This window comes from Argiope bruennichi, chromosome 9 (assembly GCF_947563725.1).
Source record: "Argiope bruennichi chromosome 9, qqArgBrue1.1, whole genome shotgun sequence".
NCBI classification, from domain to species: domain Eukaryota; kingdom Metazoa; phylum Arthropoda; class Arachnida; order Araneae; family Araneidae; genus Argiope; species Argiope bruennichi.
Window position 1 is genome coordinate 69402277 of NC_079159.1, and position 27527 is coordinate 69429803.

Below are 27527 nucleotides of genomic sequence, written 5' to 3' on the forward strand. Positions count from 1 at the left end.
AGGTTAAAGAGGGAGGTGACAAACCCTAATGAATAACTTCACGTGGAGACCTTTTCTCCTCTTTTCCCCTGTTCTGATTGTAGCTCATTCAGATGCAATATGGTGCGTAATACAGTTCTAGTACACGGTATTTAGGATTTAATTCCACTCTCAAAAATGGCAGTAGGTCGCCTTACATAAGATAAATTAAAATAAAAATTCAATTTAAAATGTATGCAATATAGTTTAAAATTTATGCCAGACCCTATAATAAATGTGGTGGTCAATTCAACCTTTTGATTCAATTTTGTCAAACCTCGAATTTGATTCAAGGTTTGCTGCAAATCTACCGTCTTGATAATAAATCTCTGGTTCCATATGCTTTATAATCGTGTTGTGTATAAATTTCTGTTTTAACTCTTCTGTCGACAGCTTTCAGATTACTACACTTATTGAAAGCTTCACGTCTAAATAGCAGTTTTCTCTTAAAAATGTCAGGGTTTGGACAAAAGGTTTGCTTCGTCCTTTTGCTGTTAGTTCAACCTTGCATGGGATAGGTAATTAAGGACCACATGGTGTTAGTGACAGTTGTTGCTTATCTTTCATTTTTTTTAAATTTCTTTTTCTTTTTATGTTTAAAAAAGACTGATAATAATATCGATTTAAAATGCAAAAGTTTGAATGTTTTTAGAGATTTTTCGATTATTTCATAAAATATTACCTGGAATTTACTTTACACGAATAAATTATTATTATGTTTACATTGTTGTAGTTTAATTTTTATAAATTACAAGTGTCTAATTTTTTTTTCATTGAAACATACTTATCATAATATTTTTATTAAGTCGAAATGTCAAATAATTTCTCGAAATTAGATTCGAGAGATTTAATTATTGAGATTTGTTTTTCTTTCAGTGCATTAACATTGTATTTTATTGTATTAACATTGTATTCAGTGCATTAATATTGTACTTTAAAATGCAAGGTTTAAAAAGAAAAATATCAAACATTCTTTCTCAATTTGGATTTACAAATTGATATTTTTCGATTTCAAATAAGTAATAAATAAAAACTTCCTATATTTGCTTATCGCCTGATGCTGTTTATCGGTCCGTTAGTCCAACTAACTACATACTTTGGAATCACTATTTAAGACATCTCGAGGAAAGTTAAGAGTTGATTTTGGCATTTCAATCGGCAGAAATGTTTAAATCACCATTTCCTCAAAACATTTATTCCTATAAAGGAAATCCTCAAATTCTTTCACTATAAAAAAAAATGCTTACGTTTCGTTCTAAAATAGATTTAATTGAATAAAATATCATTTCTTTTTTTTTAAAGGAAAAATATATAAACACTAGAATGAAATCAAAAGAATTTCCTTTCTGATATACTCTTTCAAGTTTAACCGAAAATGAAGTGAAATGAAAAGACTCGAAAACCGTGAATAATTTGATCTTCAACGAAGACGAATCACTCTTCTTTTAACTCTATTGGTTTCTAACACTCAAAGTGGGAAAAGGAGTAGTGTGGGTAGAAAAGTTCTTCCACAATCGTCTGCAATCCGATCAATGGATCAATCGAAGTGAAGAGAGAAAAAAAATCGTTTTTCCAAAAACCCAGGCGCTTTTGTTTGTCTGCGTTAGTGTCTTTTTTCGTATATCTTTTTATCTCTCCCTTTACCGACAGCACGGCTCCTGAAGTTCTGATCTCCATTGCTTATTCGACTTTCGAAATTTCCTTTTTTCACCGTTTTTCCCTCTGTTTGTTTTTTCTTCTTTTTTATTATTATTATTGTAGCTGCTTCTGCCGTCCGACAGAAGGTTGATATTTTGCCACCAATATGAAGGCACTTAAGTCGGAGAAAAGTTGATCTGGAATCTTCAGGCATGTATTCGTTCGCTTCCTACAGTTTTATTTCGTGTTGTTGTCTGGTCTGCTCGTGTTTCCTGTTCAAATGTTGGAATCCTTGACGATGTGGTACAGCGAAATGCCTTGAAGGTTTCCAGTTATGCATAGTAAAATGTATATTTCAACTCTTTCGGATGCATTTATTGTGAAGAAAGCTTTTAGAAATGGATATGCGTTTCTTGCTTATATATACATTTCCATTGAAATGGATAAATGAAAGAAAAAAGTGTTTAACCTAGTTAATGAAATAATTAACTATGAAAAGTCTTTTCTGACTTACATTTTATTAAGTAATTTCCATTCCATTTAATTCAATTTTTCGTTTATCATAAATATATGTTAATTGGAGTCCGGGATAGCCTGGTTGGTAGATCGTCGGATTCGCGTCCCTTAGCTTGCGAGTTCGAACCCCACCGGCCGAACATTCCCCGCGTGCTTGGTGGCTGAGGCGCGTTAAATCTGTCGTGGTCACAAAGTCCTCCATGTCGAGAGTAATACCGCTGGGGGTACTGGATCAGGGGTGATCGTTCTCTGATTCAGGTCTAAATTATGATTTGTGGATGAGTGAATGAAATGCGTGAATGAAATCGGCCCCGTAAAAAGGGTTGTGACGTGTGTGTAGCAAAGTCGTTCTCTTGGACCTAGTTGGCGCTACTATAGAAACAAGAGGCGCTCCCCCCTCAGTCTTAAATCGGCTGTCTTCGAACAGCGGGCTTGTCCATGGCAAGTGCCATAAGAAACAACAACATATGTTAATTGAGAGAAAAAATGTTTTTTCCTGTGTTTGGATCCCATGATTATTTGCTTACCTTTATTGAAATGAAATCATTTTATGATAATGAGTTTTTATATATTTTAAATGAACTATGTATTAGAGGAAAATGAATTTTGAAACACACTGTCCTCAGGCGTTTTTATTAGATTGAACACATTTTTTTTCCATCTTATTAACGTTTATTACGAAAATATTAAACTCGATAATACGACAACTGATTGTTTACTTATTTTTATCGAAAAGAAAACCCTTCATAAATAATAAGCTTAATCTAATTTTAATAAATATTTTATTAAAAAGTGTTTTTAAATATACTGTTCACAGGGCATTTTTACTACAGTTTATTATTTTGTAGAAAGATGTTTGACTCTGGATATACAGTTGTTGATTATTTAAATATTTTTATTGAAATGAATTTAATTTTTAATTTTACAAATTTAATTTTTTCAGAAATTACTGTTCAAAAACATTGACATTGGATTGATAAGACAAGAAGATTCAAGAATATATATTTCAAAACAGAACCAGAGAAAAGGGGTGAGTTGGCAATCGTTTAATAGTACAGAAAGGGGAAATGCCCGTTTTGGATGTGAAAATGAAACCAAAGCAAAAAACATTTAGCAAGAGTTAAAGTTTCACTTTTTGTATACGGGAATAGTGGGAAACTGTCGTATCTTAGAAATATACTTAAGATTGAATTTTTGTGGGCAGAAAATAACTAATTTTTAAAAATTGGATAAATTGATATTACTATATAGTTAATATTTAATTTACGAAAATTTATTGTTCTAAATAAAAGCCTTTTTCTGTCCACCCTTTACAAAATTTAGTATAATGAAAATAATCAAATTTAGTAAAATACCTTAAGTATGCTTTTCGTAATTGAATTTCAAAGCAGTTTTAAAAGAACCTCATATTTATCTCATATTCATCTAAAGGAAAAATATTTCAATTTGGAATTTTCGTAAGCAATACTCTGCAGAAGATACGGTTTTAAAATTCTTCTCAATTCTATGCTTGGAAAGGTGCTTGGTAAAATTATTAATTTGCTAATTTTTAAAAAAGTTGACTCGTTTAAAATTATTAGAAATTATTTAGTTTTAGTAAAAATATAAATAAAATTTGGGGAAAAAGGCCTAATTAGGCTTGTTGCAATAAATACATGTATTATAAGTCAAGGGAAAGTAACTCTGTGTAAACAATGAGATTAATTCAGATAATTATAAAATTATAAAAAAGCAATATGAAAAATATTTTTGAATGTTTTACTGAAGGAAAAAATTTCTTAGGCAAGCTGAAACGCGGAGACTTATTCATTTTGTAGGGAGATTTAAGACAAAGAAAATCATATACTTTCAGTCATTTCTATCTTTAATTTCATAAGGTTTGAGTTTCATGATATTAAAAGCTGATCAAGAATATTACTGATAAGTATTTACTAAAGAAGTATCACCCCTTTACTTAAATCTTTTACTTTATTTACTTAAGCTATTTTTAATTCTTTACTTTTTCGGTAGCAGTTATAGGTACTGAAAAAGTGCAATGTGAAATTAGTTCATTCTGATAAGGAGATAATTATCATAATATAAATAAATATGTATACTATGAGGTATAAATATGTATCTATAAGAAGATTATGAGTAAACAAATATTTCGCACGTCTCCCCCCCACCACCACCACACAGACATACTTTAAGATAGATGGTCCTCTACGTACTGGGTAGATTATCTTCTTCTATACAAATATCCCTTACAACCCAGACAAACAATTTTTAATATAACGATTAAAAATAGATTAATTAATAAAATATAGCAAGTAATAATAAGACTAGACTTTTACTAACAAATAAATTTAATTTTTTTTAAAAGTGGCCGCCTTTTGCAGTGATGCAGAAACGTAAACGCTTATTGAAGTTTTCAGCAATGGGCCTCAAGTCTTCTACCTTTAATCTATCTCATTCCCACCGAAGCCATTGCTTTAGAGAGTTCAAACTTTTGCATGTTTTAGTGCAAGCCCTAAACTCCAAAATGCACTCTGTATATATAGGATTGAGATTCGGCGAGTACAGTGCCCGCTCTCTAAATGATATCACGTTCGGACAATGCATCTTGCACCACTCTTCTGGGCATTCTTTTTGAGCTTGTGAGCTGGTGCGGACTCTTGTTGAAATTCCCACTTTACATTGCCAAAGTGCGTCCACGGAAATTCAACAACTTCTATAATGTCCCGCTGTTAGACTTTTTGATTTATTTTGATTCCCTCATCCACAAAAACCAGAGATGTTTTGCCGCTTGTGCAAATTCCACCGTACACGATGACCGACTTTGGATATTTGCGATGTTCAACTCTTTCTGAGGTACTTGGAATGTCTATAGACTAGATCCTATAGTTCTAAGAGTTTTGAGATTAGGAATGGTAAAAAGCTTTTCATTAGTGAAAAGGAATCTCTCTCAAAGCTTGCGGCCAGTTTCAAAAGTTTTCGGCGTCTTTGGTGCCACACGAGTTTGCTTTCTTCAGTGAGAAGCTGAACTTTTTGGAACTTATAAGGATTCAGTCTAAGCTCTGTGTTTGCCATTCGTTGCACTGATCGGTCTCTTATTCCCAGTTCTCGAGTGATCTTTCCCATGGAAACTCTCTAATTTCATTGAACTCAGTTTTTGATAACCTTACTGCTACTGAAGATGTTCCCCATACGTTTTCGTTCCCTTCCTGGACTTTGACCATCATTGCCAAGCTCTTTGAAACGATAAATTGCATCAGACACTGTTTACCGAGGCACATTAAGCAAACGAACAACTCCATACTGTTCGTTTTTCAACTCTAAGATAGCATATCGTCTGCTTGGCATTATGAAAAAGCCAAAAATCAATGGGTAAACTCAAAGATACATTATAAAATATGTTATAATTGAATTGGTAGACAAAAAGAAATAAACCAAAATTTAAAAAAGAAATTAATTAACTTCTATTCTATAATGTTATAACTCTGTCCGAGGGTTTTTTTTCTTGCCGCACTCTGTATTAACTCTTTAATTCTAGTATCTAATTTGTAAGAGTGAGAGTATTTGTAATCCAATCCATTATTTTCAATGAATTAAATATAGTGAAATTTAAAGCATGATTATAATAAAACTAAAGTTTTGTTAGTGTATTTAGGTACAACCTTTTACTTTTTTTTTACTTTTAATTCACTATTTATAATTTATTCATATTAATAATACTTTGGAAATTTGAAATAATTTTACCCAAATTAACTACAAGGAGCATAATTTGTGCAAAATTAATTTTATATACTAATTAAAAGCAAAGTTTTAAAAAGATTAAAACTGTTTATTGCCATCAATATTATAAAAATGTGCAAAATTTCAGAAATTTAGACTTTCAGGACTTCAGTGTGAAATTGATTACAATTTTACTTCGTTACAGGAAATAAAAACTCCATTGAAATAAAAGTGTATAAATAAAATATTTTTTAAAAGCAGATGCTAATTATTGTTTTGGAAAATAGAATATTTTTATTTTAATTATATTTTTATTTCTAATTCCGAATTATAATTTATCACAAAATATTAAGAATCTTAAACCACGATTTTTTTACAAATTAATTATTCGGCCTTGTCACATGTATAGTATCAAAATTTAAATATATTTAACTAAAAATTAATTATTAAGTTCTGAAAATATTAAAATAGTATATTCTTATCAATAACAATGTACAAAATTTCAAAATATTAATATTTTAGAAATGATTAAAAATTAGATTACATAATTTCAACTTAAAAGAAATTACATAATTTCAACTTAAAAGAAAAATTGTAAAAAGAAATATGAATACTGTTAATTTTTATTTGTTTACAAAAGTATATCAAAGAAATCGTACAATTGAATAAAAATTTATTGCAGTGCTGTTTAGAAATTAAATCTTTAATTTAAAACGAGTTCAATTAGAATTCCATTACCATAAATAAACATATATGTACAAGAATTATGGAAATATAATTTTCCAAACATATATAATTAACTATTTAACATATAAAGACTTTTAATTATTTAACATATAACGACTTCATTCTTATAATATATGATGAGTGTAAAATATAAAGACCAAGTTGAACTCATAAATTATGAAACCACGGTTAAATATTTACAATAGTAATATATAATTGAGATAATAACGGTTTACATTTTATATTAATTTCTGACTATAACTGTGTTAATAATGAAATATGTTTAATCTGTCTAGGAAAGTTTTGAATGAGTAAATGAAAGGAGATTATCATCTCTTCCCAGCCCACCCCCCCGAAAAAGTATAAAACTGCACTTTTCTACTGAAAATACATCTGATATTGCATTTTTTTTATTAATAAGGATCCTTATCCTTATCCTTATTAATATAATTGCCAGTCTCTGCAGTAAATAAAGGTAAATATGCTTTAATTCCATGAGATTTATATAAATAGAATTTCTGAGTAATTTAATTAATAATATTCTGCATAAGATGATTGTATTGGTAAATTCTATGTCTAAGATAAGATATTGATAGCCGATAAACATTTGTAAAAGATTCTATCAAATGTAATTACAAATTTATACTAAAATATAATTTATAATTGAGAAATTTACATATAACTCAGCATGTAATGTATTAAATGAAATATATAAAAATAATTGGTATTATTTTATTCAAATGCATATAAAAATAGAAAGATACATAAATAGAAACATATACGAAATCTTATAACCTTCGAATTAATATATCTGAAAATTAAGATGCTTATTTTTCTATTAAGATTTAAGTAATGATAAATTCTTAGTCTTTGATAAAATCTTGAAAGTCTATAAACATTTTCAGAAAACTCTATCTATTTTAACTACAAATTTATTATAATATAGAATTTATAATTGAGAAATTTAAATAAAACTCATGTAATGTATTGAATGAAATGGAAAAAAAATAATGGATATCAATTGGAATTACGAATTTATACTAAAATGGAATTTATAATTCATTAATTTAATTAAAATTCAACTTGAATGAAATAAATAAAATTAATAGGTACTATTCTATTCAAACAAATAAATAAGAAAATATACGAAACTTTATAAACTAATTAATATACATGAAAGATTAAGAGAATTGTTTTTCTATTAAACAGTTTCTAGACTGTCCATCACAGTTTTATTTTGAAATAATGATAAATTATATTACCACATAAAAATTAATAAAAACTTATCAGTACTAGTCTTTTAAATAAAAAAAAATACGTACAATAGCTTTTTTTCCCTGAGGGCTTAATTTTAATTCATTTCAAACAAACCCAACCAGATAAAAAAATGTGTTAGATTTATAAGTACTTTAGTTGGAATAATGACGACAATAAAATGGATCTGTTCAACTGTGATTTGATCACATTAAAGGAAATGTTAGGTAATTTTTCTTGGAAAAATGTCTTTACTTCTCTTATTCTTTGCTTTTTATGAAGAAAACTTAGCAAAAAACTACCAGAGATTCAATTTTTTTCACGTCGTTCTAATTTTTTTCCTGCATTTTTTTTCAAAGCAAATGGGAGTTTTTTTCAGAGAAGAGGACATTAAATCAAACTTATTGGCAATTAACTACGCTTAATAAATAATCCTGGCTTTCTTGGTTAATTCTATAAAAAATAATGGGAGATATTTCATTAGTTCTTTTTCTTCATAAGAATCGATATAGATTTAAATGTTAGGGCCTTATTTCCAAGATTTACGCCAGTATTGAATTGGTAAAAACTGCTATCAAATGTATTTCAATAATTTTTTAGTCTTTTAGTAGAATTTTTATTTGGCAGTATTGCTGATATTTAATAGACATGATCATGATCAAAATAAAATACCTTCTATTCATGAACGAATATTCCTATATAGATTATATGAAAACAAAGCAAAATACAATCTTGTTGTTTACACATTGTGGTTGGAAATTAAAAAAAATAATAATTGAAAAGTAAAATTCAACACAGGTATAAGAATCCAATGTGAACACCTTTAAAAATTCTAATGATATGGAGGAGTTATGAAAATTCAACCCACACTTTTCTCTGTATGCTTGGTGTGAATCTTTGAAAGAATATAGGAGCGAGTATATGGTACTAGTAGATTTTTTTTCTGGGGCGATTTTTTTCTGGAATTAAATTTCCAACTTTTATTCTTATTTTTGTTAAACAACAAGGTTGTACTTTGTTTTATTTTTTTTTAAACCCTACAAGTTGTGTATTGAAGATGCAGAATCAATCGAATAAATCGATATAATTCTGAGAATTCTGTAAATAGTGGAGTCAATTCAAAAGTAAATTAAATTATAGTTGTGTATTTTGAAAGCTAATTAAAATTTATTAACTATAATATAACACAAGCTTAGTTATTCTATAAAAGATCTAACCACATTCAATCTTTTAATTAGGTATATAGTCATTGGGGAAATATTTTATATTAAAACGCCTATATCTTTTGGAGAATAAATTTAATTAAATTTTTAAAAGCAAATACGTAGTAAAGAATTGAAAAGTAGAAATTCTTTTTTAAATTATAGTCAAAGTTTATAATTATTTTTATAGTTTTTAATCGTCTTAATAAATACTGAGAAATCCTAAAATCAAGTTTTTCAAATATCTTACTGGAAATGCAGAACACTTTTCAAAAGAGAATTATATGAATCGATTAATTAATTAAGTACTGAAGATTTTAAGACCAAATTGACCCTAAGAAAACATAAATATACAAATGTGTAGCTCTAGTACCTTTCGTTTCAAGACTCTGAAACTAGTTCTTTCAGACGATTTTCCTCAAAAGGCATGATATGCAGTAAAATGTGTAGATTTCTTGAATTTGTGTATCACTTATGTTCATTAGATGTACTTTCTTTCATCTCATCCATATTTTGACGAAATAAGCGCCACCTGATGTATACGTACAAGCACACTGATGATTGGTCTTTCAAACCTTCGAGTAAGTCAGGACATGAATGAAAATTTGAATAACAAATCCAGGCTTTATTCACATACAATAAGAAAAATTAACATAAGTGAAATAAAATTATTTAAAAACATATACAAATAATTATGTATGCAAGAAATCAGAGACATAATAAGACTAATTGGTATCCAGGAACAACATATTATAATACTGATATCCTTAATATCCAGTGACATATAAATATTTTTTCCGTGTTATTTATTAGTGGAATAGTTCTGTTACAACCTATAATTATATTTTGTCTCAATAGCACATATACAGTGATGCTACGTATGTAGGCACCTTAAGATAATCACCAAAAAGCCTCATTATCTCCTTCGCCACTTTGGCAATTCTCTACAGAATGAAATTCGGTTTATTCTTTTCCACGAAGAAAAGTGTGTCAATATCATTAAAAATATAGAAGAATGGGAAATATCAGCCGATTAATAATAGATAAAAATAAATTTTTACCGTTTTGGTAATTATAATCAAATATTTCAATATGGAAAGTTTATTTGAATGTAATTTAGTATATAGATTTTTAAAAATATCGATAGTTTTCGTTTTTCAAATTTTAGAATATATATATTTTTTATTACCATTTTAAAACTCCTACAAGTGACACTAGCTATAAAATGCTGGTTTCTTTATCGATAAAAGAATTAAATGTAAGTTCATTGTGGATCATTGACGTAAGCAACCACATTCAATCTAGGCTTAAAAAGCATTCTTTCATTGATAAGATACTGAAGCTATTGAATCTCTCATCCTGATGCCGGCTGTGTAATTTAATGATGGCTAAAAGTTGCGAAGTAGCTCTTAAGATTTCTTATACCGCATTTGTAAATTTAGATTTTTTTCAGTCTAAAAAGACTCTTCTCTTTTTCTAGACAAGAAAGAATGACATGAAATGACAAGAAGATGAGATGTGTCATGTCATAAATATTCAGTTTCCTGACAATAAATAATGTATTTTATAAAAGCAGTCTATTTGCAGTTTTACAGTCTATGCAATGTGATTTATTGACACAATAGAACTGTAAGCTAGAGTAACGACACAGAGTTGTAAACACAGTACAATCAGATTGAATGAATGAGTGACTGTTGATATCCAATTATTAATAATTTAACTTTTTATATTCTTAATAAAAAGTCGTAATCAGATGTAATTCGCCAACTTAGAACATAATGTCTATTGTTATTGTCAATTCCTGTCTTTCATTGTAAGCTGTCTTTAAAATATAAATGGAAATATTCTTTCAGATGCAATGTGATTGATTGACACAATAGAACTGTAAGCTAGAGTAACAACAGAGAGTTGTAAACACAGTACAATCAAATTGAATGAATGAGTGACTGTTGATATCCAATTATTAATAATTTAACTTTTTATATTCTTAATAAAAAGTCGTAATCAGATGTAATTCGCCAACTTAGAACATAATGTCTATTGTTATTGTCAATTCCTGTCTTTCATTGTAAGCTGTCTTTAAAATATAAATGGAAATATTCTTTCAGGTAACTGCAACGTCTGCATTTAACTATCAGGTATTTAACTACATTTCTTGCGAAGTAATCACATACTTTTGGCTTCTTATGTAAGGTCACAAAAAGTAACAATCTGTTTGGGAAATTTATGAGCCAACCTATAAAACTTTACGACCTTCCCTTTTTATGTTTTCTATTAAATTTTCCATATTTTTTTCCAGGTGTTTTACTTTTATATTCTTATAATTTTATCAAATATCTTTTTGTTCCTATATCAGACATGAAGATTAAGGTGTATATACACACTTGAAACTTCGAAAATCGTTCAAAATATCGAATATTTCTTTATTGCTTAAAAATGTTCTCTGATCCTTTAGCTTTCAAACGATACCCAGATGTTGTCAATATTTGAAATATTTCTCGAGTTATAATTATTTTTCTTGAGGTGCTTTTATTAAAAACTCTAGTTACGGTGTTTTTAAAACTCATTTTATGAATGATATTTTTCCACTATGTTGCTTCATTCGAACATTCATAACTCAACAAGAAATGAACCAAATACAGTTATTTATATATCAAAATAATCTGTATGAAATAGCGGATGTTTTGTGCCTCAATCAAAGTTATATTTATAGAAATAAATTTTTAATAGCTGTTTAAAAGTTAAAATGACAGGAAAAATCTCGCTTTTCCTATTCATCGTTGATGAAAAAATTGTTTAAAAAAAACTATACATTTTTATTACTTGTTTGAGGCAGATAACATGAAGACTAATGTTAGGCATCATTTCCAACTAGAATTGTGTGTCTGTACAAATTAGAATTTAAGATATCATGTTTCAAAAAATAGGCTAATTAGCTCATTAAATGTTATTTAATTAATTAATAATTAGTGTAATATGGTTTTTTGCTCACTGAAATGAGTTTAAACATATATTAATAACCTACTGTGAAAAAACTGGATTTTTAACATCAAAATTTTAAAAAAAATCTTCAAGTGTGTACGTACACCTTAAGAAATGTTTTGAAAAGAAATCATCAAATATTTCAAAGAATAAGGATAAAAGAATTTGAATTAATTTAATCCGAAGTTCCATAAACAAAAAAAAACCAGCGTTTTTATTGATACATATATGGGCATATTCTAATTCTAAATGGTACCTATTCAGAAATAGGTTTCTATAAAGCCCATTTTAGATTACTTTACAAATTTGATAAAGCTATAATTTTTAATAATATCAAGAACTCAAAGCAACCTAATCTCTCTTTAAATTTTTTGCATTCAGATGTCCCCACTCAGGCACCATTCAACCCGTTTATCATTTTAATGTTTTATTTATTTAATTATTTATTTTTAGTCTTGATTGTTAAAAGTGTCTCCAGAATGGTAAGAAGATATAGATTATTTTGCGGGGAAATTCAGTTTAAAACAATTACTTATATTTATTTTTCAGGGCAATAAATAAATTCTTATATTAGATGAATAATTATTCATCAAGTTACTTATCAAAAGTGCAAAGGGTTCAAATGTTTTCAATCGAAATATTCAATATTTATTAACATTTTTTTTTCAAAAAGCAGTTATGCCATTTATATCTCACATAGTTCTAACATGCGGACAAAATCTTTTATATTCTCTACAAGGATATTGTATCCTTCTTTTCCAAGTTCTTCCCCAAACTTGACTCGTGGGAATGATCGCTCTGAAACTTTTTCCCCTACTCACTGAAAATTGTATTTGTGCATTAATTTCCAGCCACTGACGAACTATAGTTACAAAAGAGCCTATTAGAATGTGATCTTTGGCAATTTTTTTAGCGATTAATCACTAGGATGCTGTTAATACACAAGTACAGGAAAACAGAATTTGTATATCAGACATCTTTTATTGGACTGATTGAAACTAAAATTTGACACAGAAATTTAATCTATTTAAATCAATGCATCCTTTGAAGTACCGAATTTATATGATTTAAAAGATTAGAAACCGACAGACTGTAAATTTCTTTTGCGTATTTGGTTCGAATTTGATGCATATGTGCAATTTAGATGTTAATCTTTGTATCTAACTTTGTTTATTTCGTAGTTACCATGTTAATTTATATTCAGATTGCCTGACAGACAAACTTATTCTGAATTTATAAAGTTCAAATTTTAATAAAAATCTATAAATTTGATGTAAAAATCATGTAACAAATTCCAACTATTTAATTCAAAGCGATTTTGAGTTTAGTTTAGTTATATTAACGTCCCGTTTTAAAGCAACACTAGGACTATTTTGGGACGGACCTCGTAATTTTGAATCGTGGTCAGATGACGAGGACGACACTTGAGCTGGCACCCCCTCTCCACATCACGCCACGCCACACCAGTTGGTCCGGACGGATTTAACGTGCACGAGACCTGCTTACACGACAGTTCTTCGATGGAATCGGGTCTCGAACCTGAAACTTTCCCGTTCCGAAGCCGAGACCTTATCTCCAGGCCACCGGGGCCCTGGCAATTTTGAGTTATTATGCTGAAGCATACAAAAACATAATTCCAAAATTAGCGTATTCAGGGATCTCTCAAATCAGATCAGTGGATATGTATCAAAATTTCAAATTCAAATTGTTTGACAATTACAATATTTCTCTTTGTATATTTCGTATACAATAATTTAAACGTACATTAAATTCTGTTTGTTATTATACTAAATCTTCTACTTTCCTCTTTCAATTATTTGTCTTACAATTAATTGGGTTTTCTTTCAAGACATATGAGTCAGACTTGGCTGTATTTGCCAAAGACTCATTAAATGCGCTTAATGACTATCGATGTTATATTTCTTTAAAACAAATTACGTTTCAATGAAAATGATGCAAATGCCTTTTTTTATGAAGGAATGTTAGTAGTTGAATTAAATTACGACGATATAAAATCAATTTGCAATATACTTGTACGAAAGTGAAGAAGAGTAATGAATGCCATTAGTCAATCAATATTTTCAATTTCAACTTTTTTTAAAGTATTTTTTTCTGAATTTTTTTTTTCAATCTGAAATTAATAACCTTGTTGAAATGTATAGACTGAATTTTTTCACACTGGTATTTATATACCTAAAACAATATTCCACGAAAAATGTCATAATGAACGAAGATATGCACATTAAAAAACTATAATTTTATTTCTTTTTAATAATGTTCAAAATAGTTTAATGTAGCCACTGCTATTCACTCGCTATCGATCAATAGAGAGATATCCAACCTGATTTAGTAAAACATCACAGAATCGGCAAATCACCCTTAATTTGATAAAGCTTCATAAATTAACGGCCGTATATGTGGTTCGAAATTGATGCACTTCCTTATTACAGATTTAAATTCACTAAATCACGAGTATGTTTTAATGTTCTTTTCTGTTTGTAAGTCGTTGTTGTTGTTTCGTATGTCACTTACCACGGACAAGCTGGCTGTTCAAAGACAGCCGATTTAAGTCTTCTTCTTCTCCCGCCACCCGCCACCCCGCCACCACTGAACGTAGCAGTATCGACAGGATTTGTTGTGGCCGACTGCTATCTTGAGCATCGTCCATCCTTGCATTGACCGGTTTGTCAAACTGACATTCTCCTCGAGGTAATTGGCCACAAAGTGGTCAATTACTGTCCTTCTTCCTTATCTACAAACTCTCAAATAGTTGGTAAAAAACTGACAATTTTTGACATCATGTCCTTCAGAGTTTTAAGATTACCTGGTACCATCAGTACTGTACTTAAGTCATTATTTATAATTTTCAGATTTTTTCTTAGCTCCGAGATTTCAATACATTCCTTTAAATAGTGGTAAACAGAACCGATTCCTCCACAAATGCATTTATTATCCTGCATTCGTCCAAATCTTTGGAAATATGCAGGAAATCTCCCATGTCCTGATATAATTTGAATTATCAGTGGATGGTATCTTCTTATTTTTATTTCTGGATTAGGAAAAAAATCGAAAGTTACTCTTCCGTTTTTGGACATATACCATCTGTCAAACCATTGTAGCTTTGATTTGGGGACAACCATATCAACACCCTCTTTCTGTGCCGCCAACATTGCATATTCATCCGCCTTTTCATTACCATATATCCCAATATGGGCCTTAACCCAATTCAATTCTATCCACTTGTTAGTTAGCCGATTTAAGTCTAAGGGGGGGGGGGGGGAGTGCTTCTTGTTTTTATCGTAGAACCAACTTGGGCCAAGAGTACGACTTGACGATTCACGCATCACTCATTCGCTTGCACAACCCTTTTTTACAAGTGAGCACATTCACACAACTCACAGATAGAACAACCATGCCCATACCGAGACTCGAACTCGAGACGCCCAGACCACGGGGAAAATGCGCTACCCCTATTCCAGGACGCCGGCATTTGTAAGTTGTATTCAAGTAAATGACATAATGATGATCAACTGATAAACTTGACTTCATTAAAAAACTTTGGTAATTTAATTATTCAACTATAAAAAAGAAAGGCGAATCTTAATTAATTTATTTTTTTAAAGTATATTGATGTTTTTTTGGAAAACGTTATCATATATATATATACTGAAAAAGAAAGAAAGGAAGAGAACTGAAAAAGAAAATTAAAAAGAAAGTCGTCTAAATTCAACCGTTTTTGTTGCTGTGTCTTAATAGTATGTCGACATATTTAACAGTGGAAAGAAATAAGAACTGCTAAGAGGACTTTCACGCTGCAAAACCTTAGTTTGAAGAGGAATAATCCCATATTTCGGAGAAGGTTTTATTTAGATGAATAATCCTTTATTTGGGCAAATACTTTATTTAGACGAATAATCCCTTATTTAGGTGAATATTTTATTTGGACGAAAATCCCTTATTTGGTCGAATACCTTATCTGGACGAATAATCCTTATCTGAAGGAACAGTAAGAATGCTTTCTAATGACAACATTTCAGTAAAATGTATTATCTCGAAATCGATGATTCCATATTTACATTTCAGTAATAATCTTTATCTTAATTGATAGTGATGCGTCATGCCTATAATAATTTTCTGTTTATGGAATATATTGAAATGAATACAAATAATTGATTTGAATGATTTCATGTAAGTAAAGTTAGAATTTTATAATTGATTTGAATGATTTCATGTAAGTAAAGTTAGAATTTTATAATTGATTTGAATGATTTCATGTAAGTAAAGTTAGAATTTTATAATTGATTTGAATGATTTCATGTAAGTAAAGTCAGAATTTTATAATTGATTTGAATGATTTCATGTAAGTAAAGTTAGAATTTTATAATTGATTTGAATGATTTCATGTAAGTAAAGTTAGAATTTTATAATTGATTTCATGTAAGTAAAGTTAGAATTTTATAATTGATTTCATGTAAGTAAAGTTAGAATTTTATAATTGATTTCATGTAAGTAAAGTTAGAATTTTATAATTGATTTCATGTAAGTAAATTTGGAATTTTATAATTGATTTGAATGATTTCATGTAAGTAAAGGTAGAATTTTATAATTGATTTGAATGATTTCATGTAAGTAAAGTTAGAATTTTATAATTGATTTGAATGATTTCATGTAAGTAAAATTAGAATTTCATAACCGATTTTTCACTGATTTTCTGATGAGCTAGAAAATTGAAATTTTCTGGACTTGTTTATCCTGAATGCAAATATATTAATTTGATAATTTCTAGGATTTAATTATCTGTAATTATATTAAATTAAGTATTATTAATACAATCAAATTTTGATTTCATGCATGTGTTTTCATCTGTAGGGAGTTTCGGAGATAATGTGTCAACAAAATTTTAAAAAAATGAAACAATTTAATTATAAAAAATTCTACTGAATAATATGCTAATGAAGCTGTATTTTAAAGGTTTTTAAAATTGAATTAATTTTGATAAGTGATGAGGTATGAAATTACTGTTCAATAAAACCACAAAACGCATAAAAAATAATTGATAAAATGTTTAGAATTCCCTTTAGACACCAACATTTTACGTTTCATGAAATCATACATCAAATTAGCATTCATCTTGCGATAAGAAACTGGTATTCTTATCTCCAAACTCAAATTCTACAAGAGAACCCACATTACTGATAAAAATAAATCTGTTTCTCTAAAGATCTAATTAAAAGTTTTATTTTAAAAAAAACTTTATTCCCTCACTAACGATCGAAAACAAGGAACATCTTCACACACTTTGCTTGACTTAAATCAGTATCTTTGCAATTTAAAGAAATAATCTAATCAAACGAAAAGACATGCATGTAAAAAGGAAATTGATTGATTTTCCTTTTACCGGATGAATTTGCCAAAAGCAAATCAACCATCCCTTGATGAGTAAAGACGGTCAGTTTTTTGCTCCGAGGAAAATCTCTGATTTTTAACAAGATTAGGTTCAATGAAAGCAACATAAAGAGAAGTGAATATTTATATTTAATACGAAATTGAATCATTGCCAATAATTTCAAATTTTCGATGTCTAATCATATAACGTGCGGAATAGAAGTTGACAACCGTAGTTAATTAGTCCTGCCTTATTTTCCCGTTGTTTGTAAGGAATTCTCTGGCATAATAAATGCTTTACGAAAATATTTTTGAATTCAATTAGCGAGACAAACAGAGATCTGTATTATCACGATGTTCTTGAGTTGTAAAATGAAACGGGATTATGTTGTGAGAATTAATTTGAGGCAGCGTTGTAAAAATATTTGAGAACGTAGAAAACAATATAATATATAGAAGAATCCTTTATTTAATGGAAAACTAAAATTTATCCATTATAAGTAATTGGAATGAATGAAGATTTTTGCTGTTTAAGAAGTTATTTTTATCAAATTGGGAGTTTTTTTTTTTTTCACAAAAGCTGTTGAATTAAGAATTTTGAAAATCAAAATTTGGATAAAAAAAGAGGAAAATTTGGATAAATAGCGATAGTCTGTCGCATCGGAGAAATCTGCAATTTGTCTATCCTCTATATCTGGCCGTTTCACACCACTTAATACCCTGAAACTGCCGGCGTCCTGGCATAAGGGTAGCGCGTCTTCCCTGTGATCTGGGCTTCCTGGGTTCAGGCGCTCAAACACTATCGCTTTTTATGAAATAATATTATTTATTGTGTTTAAATTGGTATTGTATTAAATTACTGCATATAAATAAAGAAATAACCACCTCTTCGAAAAAAAATCCTGGCTCACAAAACAGTCATTTCTACAATATAATCCTCCATATTAACATTTCATGTTTTCAACGGAAAGGGTCTATTTCACACTTTAACATTCCGAATGCCGGCGTCCTGGCATAGGGTAGCGTGTCTTCCCCGTGATCTGGGCTTCCTGGGTTCGAGTACCGGTTTGGGCATGGTTGTTCTTAAGTTGTTCTATCTGTGAGATGTGTGAATTTGCCCTCCCGTAAAAAGGGGTTGTGCAAGCGAATGAGTGATGCATGAGTAGCAAAGTCGTGTTCTTGGCCCTAGTTGGCGCTACTAAAAAAACAAGAGACGCTCCCCAACGGCTTAAAATCGCTGTCTTCGTAACAGGGGGCTTGTCCATGACAAGTGCCATAAGAAACAAAATCAACATACCCTGAAACTGAATTTGAAGATACCTTATTAGTTTAAAAAGAACTTTGAAAGAATGACCTTATAAAATATTTCTATAACTATATTTCTAACAAAAAAAACATATATGAAAATTATTTTGAAATTTTTTAAGTTAAAGAAGATATTTTGCTTGATAAATCCAGTGTTCTCGATGTCATTCCAGAAGAATCTATTGATGAGAATTCCCATGCAAAAGTACCGACTAATTTTTGTAGTAAATATCTTAAATTTCATTCTGAATCATGATAATGTTCTAATTGTTTGTTAAATATTTAATGAATCCAAAGGTTTCGATACTATTCATATGGATTAAGTTTTTAATTAAATGTCTTAAAGGAATTTATAATCATATTTAAGCCCTAATGATATTGTTTTATTATAATAAAACTTCGGGTTATGATGCATCTTTAAATGTATAAAGGAGTGAAAATAAAGATTTTTTCATTTTCAGTCAAAAACTTCCTCCTACGTGTTGTTCAGATTTTCTCTCTACATCAAAACAAAGATGTTTGATCAATGCCATCATATGTAACAGATAGAATGTGAACCAATATGAAAAATTTGCTTGGAAATGGATACTAAAACGTTAATCATCTGATTTTAATATACAAGAAAAAAAATTCCGTAAGCATATTGAAATTCAAACAGATAGTGAATGAGATTTAATTTCAAATTACCACAGAATATTCACAAGATGAATTTTAATTAATCTAAAATTTTATTGAAATATTTTTCTAGTCGCTGCATATAGGACTTCTTGTGTACAGCCGACCACTCAGCCACCTCTGAAAGTAGCAGTATCGACAGGATTTGTTGTGACCGAGCTATATATATATATATATATATTGAAAAGAATGCGAAACCAGAAAGTAAATAGTGTTTGAGAAGTGAGTGCTAGACATCACAGCCAGGCCAGATAATAAATGTGCAATCTGGCAAGAAATTTGTCAAGTTCAAAAACAAATATCTTTGCTTCTAGGTTGATTTTTTTATGGAAATTCTCTCATGAGATTTTTTACTCTACTCAGATGATTTAAATCGATTTATCAAACACAGTTTCTGAAAGAATAATTCTGCATTTTTTCCACATAGTTTTAACAATTCAATTATAAATATGGGTTTTTGTCTGAATGTAACATACACTCATGTCCAAAATTTAGCTCACAAACACAAAATCTGTCAAAGTGGATGAACTATTCATTGTGCTACAACGAAATTTGGAACAAGGATATATTACAATAGAGGAAATAATTTGACAACATAACAATATGGAAAAGATTTTAATGATGTATTAAAATCAGGGTATAACAAAAAGTGCTGAATCATGCATTATAAAAAAGCATTTATCTCTGAAAAATCTATACAAACCTCACAAAGAAATCTCATATTGTTTATCAGGGTGACCAAAAAATGTCTATTTGAATAAAGTCCATTGCTCCAGTAGCATGACTTTTAACACCTGGAGGGTCTAGGTAGGGGTGGGGGTACATTGGCTCATCCTAGATCATCCCTCACATGTTCAAAAGATTTGAGATGCAGAGACGTCGAAAGCCAATTCATGTGTCGAATATCCTCTTCTTCAAGATCATCAACAATCTGAGTTCTGTGTGACCACGCATTATCGTACTGAAAAATGAAGTCCAAGCCAATAGCATCTGGAATAGCCTCACATAAGCTTCAAGAACCTCATCTCTATAGCTATGTACGGTGAGTACCCCCATCGAAAACGTACATATGTGTACGATTGTCCAACACTATGCCGCTCCAGACAAGGATTCCTTTGCCACAAATCTGTCGATTTCTTTTACGTAGGAAAGATAACTAGTTCTAATAATCACCAAATGAAGATTCTTCGGGAATCCCTCTATGAGGTGAATCTCGACTCACCACTATAAAAAATACGACCTCATTCTTGTTGCATCTAAACTTTATGTGTTCGGCACCACAACAACCGATTTTTCCTATTGCTGCATACGACTGGACGCCGGACTTATAGAGCTTTCTCTGCATATTTCTATATACTGTTCTCTTGAAAATTCTTATTTAAAACTCAGCAGCAATGTCACAAGCAATTTGAGGAGTCGTTAATGCCAAGTAGAGAACGTTACAAGTATCATGGTGTGGTGGCATTTGCCGGCTTTTCTAGTGATAGTACAACTTGTTTGTAATTGATTCCACAACCTGGATACTGTGGCAATTGAATTCCCGCAGGATCGAACCCGCGTCGCTGGTCTTCTTAGCCGCGTAACATAACCATTAGACAAAAGTGATCTAGAGGCTGTTAACTGGCTTATGAAGCTAGCGCCACAATACTCACCCATCGGTGAGTCGGTGGAGACGAACGATTTTATCGCGCCAAGTGTAATGCAGAGCGATAAACGTATTTATCGGGCCAAGCTTTATAGCGAGCGACGGCGAGTTGTTGCAGTTGCGTCAAATGAGTCTGATGACTTTGGGTTGCTGCGTCAAGTGTGTCTGACGATTTTTGGTTGCGGGCAGATGGTACCACGACAGCTGCACGAAGGATACGTTATAAGCCCCAAATTAGAAAGAGCCTACTATCAGATTCCAGTTGAACCATCTGATATAGAAAAAACAGCCATTTGTATACCATTCGGTTTATTTGAGTTCACAAGAATGACTTCCGGTTTGCGCAATGCAGCCCAAACCTTTTAACGATTTCTTCATTCAGTGTTACGGGGATTAGATAGGGCGGCGGTGGCCTGGTGGTAAGGTCTCGGCTTGTGAGCCGTAAGGTTTCAGGTTTGAGAACTGATTTCACCGAAGAACCGTCGTGTAAGGAGGTATGTTGCGCGTTAAATACGTCAAGCCAAACGTCCTCCCGCTGATGTGGTGTGGTGTTAGAGGGGGGTGCCAGCTCAGGCGTCTTCCTCGTCATCTGACCGAGGTTCAAAATTACGAGGTTCGTCCCAAAATAGCCCTAGTGTTGCTTTACAACGGGACGTTAATATAACTAAACTGAACGGGGATTAGATTTTTTGCTTCAGCTATCTTGATGATATTCTCATCTCATCGAAGGATGAAGCTCAGCACCGAAAAAATAAATGTAATAATATACGTAAATCACACGCAATATACACCCGTAATATACGTAAATGAACACGCAATCAGAAGGCTGCGTGTTCAAATCACGTCCGGGTCACCAGTATGTGATGACTAAAGCGAAACTGAAGTCGTGCTGTCATACATTTAGGTGTATTCTTGTTAAAATAATTCAAAACAAAGTAAGACGACATAAACATTTAATATTTACATTTAATTTACATTTAAATATAACGATCGTAGATTAACAGAGGTAACGCTAATACGTATTTAAATTTTTTCGAACGCACGTAAATCAACAAAGGAGAGTTGAGTTTTCACACAACTTCTAAATTCAATAACAAATTGTTTTAAGTTGCGCATGAGTTTATTTTTGCTTTTTCGTTGCACCACAATACCATTTTGGGTGTCACTTCTAACGATCTAGCCATCTTCGCGTGAAATTGGCCTCTTCAAACTTTCCAACGGCTCCCCATCTCAAAGAATCATCTAAACGATTATGGGTACTCATTCTTACTGCAAACAGATTAACTTGTTTGTTTTAATGCAATATTCACAAAACTGAAATTAAAAATCCTATAATTCCCGTTCTATAAACAATAACGCTAAACAATTTCTTTTTCTAAACCGAAGGTTGAAATTGGGTTACCTATTCTTCATGATATATAAAATACAAATTCTGTCAATTTTACTAATAAAAACTTAGAATTATTTTGAAAAACATGTTTGTGACCATAATTTTTACATGAATGTACATCTAAAAATGAGTGAAAGTATTATTAAACAATAGCCTTTCACAAATACTTTAAAATACTCTCTTTGGTTGAATCTGAATATTCCAAATACATTTTGAAAATAAGTGGAAGTCATTTAACATTTACTCTTGAAACATTTTGCCACTGCCATGTATTAGTAGTATTATTTATGACTATAGGGCTCTGCATAATTATTTCAAACCATATATGTTAGTTTTATAATCTGTGTTTAGATTGCCAATTAAAAAAAATAGTGTCATTGTTTATTTCTCGACTTTACCTTATAATAACATAATATGGCATGTTTTTGCCTTCTTACATACCTTTTACATTCACATATGGCATGTTTTTACCTAAACGAAATGATTTGTCTTTCTCTCATGAGTTATATTTCTTTAAAGAGTAAATTTAATATGTACTTCTTTTGGGCCTGAATGTGTCATTATTTTCTAAAATAAAAAGAAATACAGAAAAAGGAAAACATTGATATAAATACTATGCATATGCTTCAATTTTCTCATATGTGAAGTATAGAAAAGTATTGTAATTATCAAAATATTCTAACTCAAGATTTTGACAAGTCTTCACGATTCAGATTGCCCTGAAGTCGAAAAACAGATTTTTGTCATTATATCTTTCTGTCTGTCTGAGAACACGATAACTCAGAAATGTTTTGCTATAAGTAAAGGAAATGTGGTACATAAACTTTAGACTAAGTTTGTGAATTTCTATAAAGTTTTGAAAGAAATCCATTAAATAAAAGTTTCTGTCTGGTTGTTCAAGTAAAAGCGAAATCGATTACTTCAAAACGTAAAGAGATATATAGATAAAATTTGATATACAAGTTTAGCTTATGAAATATAGATACTTGTCAAATTCGAAGAAAATCTGCCAAAGAGTTAACCGTCTGTTCGTCTGTGTTATCACATCCACTAATTAATCAAAGCATTAATTAATCAATGCAATGATATAAATCAGGGAAATTCGGTGTGTCCTCTTCTGACTATAAATGTAGTTTTGTGTCAAATTATAGTTATAATCTGTCAAAAATAGAGTCTCTCATATAGGTATTGTACTATAGATTACCAAAAATGCTAGATTCATACAAAATATCAAACTTTCTTTACTATTGCTCGCCAATGCCATGTAAGGTATTTTGTGGCCTTATCTAAGGTCCGTAATTCTATGTCTGACTAAAATGATAGTACCTTTATTGGATAGTATACAAGAAAGTTTCAAGGACACCAGTCCCGCTGATAACGTCATAGCATAGTAACGGATCTAGAAGTATGGATTTTTGATATCTTTCTTTTTCTAAATTATGTTCAAAATTTGATACAAATAAACAGTTTTGATGAAGGGACCATACGCCAAATTTCATTATTTACACACTTTTGCTTTCAAATTATCGTGATCTATATACGAAAAAATATGGACAGACAAAAAACAAGACAAATTCGGTTTCAGTAATTGACAAGTATTGACAAGACGAATTCGGTATACATTGATGATTACATTACAAACCTGCATATTGACGATTTTAGTATAAATTTATGGAGTTCAGCAATTCTAATAATGAAATTAAGTGCTAAATATCATCTACTTAGCATCGGTTTTTGCGTCATCATACTTACATAGACATGGAAGGATGGAAAGTCATAAGTTTGAAGGATAATAATAAACTGCAATTTTTCCTGTGAACGATAGTCTGTGCACTAAATTTCATGCTTGTAGTGCATTGTGTTTCTGAGTTTACATTTTCCTAGAATTACAATCATAATTCTAAAAATTGTATTTTTTTCATTCTCAGAATTGCTTTAAATAAGTACAGGATGAGTACAAACGATGTACCTGATTTTTAAAAAATCATATTTTTTGAAACTACTGCACATATTACAATAAGTGATACATGAATTTAAAGGGAAGTATATCAAGTTTTTTTTCAGTTACAAATGTTCGATGTATGACCCTCTTGTCACAAGGCGTACGTACAATCTGTAATCCTGTTCATTTCAAACATTTTGTAACATCACTCTCTCAATGGTTCTGAATGCTACATAAATGCGTTTTTTAAGTTATGATCGTGTTTTCGGCATTGGTGGTACATAAATAGGGATTGCAATACCTGTATACCGGGATACCGAATACCGGTATTTCGAGCCATTTGTACAATTTCGTAATACCGGTATTCACAAGTTGAAATACCGGTTTTTCGGTATTTACTAGAAATTTTTAAAATTGTCTCCTCTATATGTTCAGGTATCGCGAAACATAGCAAAATAGTATACGTTTTTGTTTTTATGTCTCCCTAATGGGCGAAATTAATTAGCTAATTAATGGCTTAATTAATTGCTTAAATCTAAATTAGCGAAACATGGATTATACCTGAAAGAAAATATTGTAAAGGAATTGTCTCTTGAACAAAAATTAGAATTAGCGATAAGTAAAAAACTTTAAACGAACCAAAATACAATACAGAAATCAGCTATATCCAAAATCATCCGACGAGAAATCGATTTATTTTATTTGAAGATAAGGTATTTAAAGATAAAAACTTGGAAAAAGTATATCGCGCATTCCTAACAGTACCACCAACTAGCGTAGATGCCGAAAGGGCGTTTTCGACAGCTGGTCATTTTTACATAAAATTACTTTTCAGGCTTAATGACAGTACAATTGATGCATTATGTTTTTTAAGATCACATTTCAAAACTTTGTAATAGTACCATAGACTGAATAGTGATATTTACACTTTTTTTGTGATTTAAATAAATAAGATGTTTCTTTACTTTTTTTGTGATTATATACTGTTATAATTTATAAGTTACAAATTATTTTTTGTGACATTTACACTCTATAACAAAACTGGCAAATAAAACAAAGAAACACCTGTGTTTTCTTTCTTTTTCTAAAATTTCTAATACCGGTATTAAAACCGGTATCCCGGTATTAAGATTTAAAAAATACCGAATACCGGTATTGATATTTTGGTCCGGTATTGCAATCCCTATACATAAACAATGTCTTGTCTCAATGATTTCTTTTTGTGGGGTTGTGTCAAAGATAACAGACAAAACAAAATGCTACAAAATGTTTGGAACGAACTGGATTACAAATTGGACTTGTGCCGTGTAACAAGAGGATCACACATCAAGCATTTGCAACTGAAAAAACTTGGTATATTTCTCTTTAGATTCATGTATCACTTATTGTAATATGTGCAGTAGTTTAGAAAATATTATTTTTTTTTAAATCAGATCCATTATTTGTACTAAGCCTGTAGATTCAATAAATTCTAAAGGTCAAACTGTCTGATAACTATAATTTTTTCTATTTTTCATTAGTGCACTTATAAAATCGTACTTCTGACTTAATCTTATATAATTATATGTGATTATAAAATAAATTTCTTTTCCTTAGCAGACATCGTCACCTTCATTCCAATTATTTCTTTTTCCTGTTTAAGAAAATATTTATCTAAAAATTAGTATTTTTGAAAGAACATACCAGATAAAGGCTCAAAATATATATAAAAAAATACGGCATAATCATATGAATAATAAAATGGTAGGAACTCACACTCCATTTATTTACATGCCTGATTTTTAAAGCGGTTACAGTAAACCGAGACTGAAAAATATTTTCCAAAAATATAAAAATTGGCGTTTTCTGAAAAGATAATATTGCCAAGTTTGACGTTCTGAAAAACATGAACTGCCTCAATTTCGTTAATGTTAATAATAAATACGTGCTTCTAATACCAAAAGATTTATATATTTGAATAAACATAAAAACCATCTCGAGAAAATATTTGATTCTATTATGTTAATTGATTCCAGCAGACATGGATCAGACATGAAAATTAATTTTGTCTGAAACCATGTTTATATTATTTTATGGCTGTTAAACCAGTTAAGGTTAAAGTTAAAAATATATATAATTTTTGTTTAAGATAGGCGATTACATTGGAAGTCGATTTTTGACGAAATTATGGATTTTTTTTTTAAATTAAGTATTTTTTAACTCATAATAGATTTTTTTTATAAAGTAACTTGGAATTTATTCCTGCTTTCATGATTCTCTGAAAGTTGCAGTGAATTTTGCAATTGCATAATTAAACGATTTAATGCTATTTTTTTCAACTTCTTCATTTAAAAAGAATATATATATATATATATATATATATTTAATGTTTTATAATATATTTTATAATATAATTTTTTATTATAATATAATATAAATTTTTAAAATTATTATCAGACGATCCTCAGTATTTAAAGACTAGATAGTGTGCAGATTATTTTTTAGACAGAAACTAATTAATATATTCCTTTATTATCTGAGATTTTCATTAAATCATTTGATAAACTTAGAAGTTGGATAGTTTTTTGTTTTATAAGTTCTTTCAACTAAAAAATATTTTTTTTTCCAATTTCAATACATTAATGGCTTTTAATTTATGTATTTTTATTTCATTAATGATTTTTATATAATTTATACAAAATATCGCTAATGTAAAAATCTGATAGCTTTTCATAAGAATCATTTCCATAGTAATCAAAATAAAGGATTGGATGTTTTTGAAAAGTCCCCGATCTTAACAAAATAACTTAGCTTAGCAAAATTTCATTTAATTTGAAAGCTATCAACTCCTGGATATAGTATCAATGATTGTCTATTTCTCACAGTCATAATTTTTGAGAGAAATAAAAAAATGAACTATCCCACTGTACATTCTGAGAAAAGTCATTGCCAGATCCATCTACTCTTACCACTTTCCAATTTTTATTTCTTTTTAAGTCTCAAAACATCTGGATATAGCACCAGTTATCGCTTCTTCCTCTAATCGTTTCATTTGCGAGAGTCATTGCAAAATAAAAGTTTGCTACAACCTCCAACCTCAACGATTGAACCAATTACATCAATTTTATATTCCAGTTAATTTTTCCAGCTCTTCAT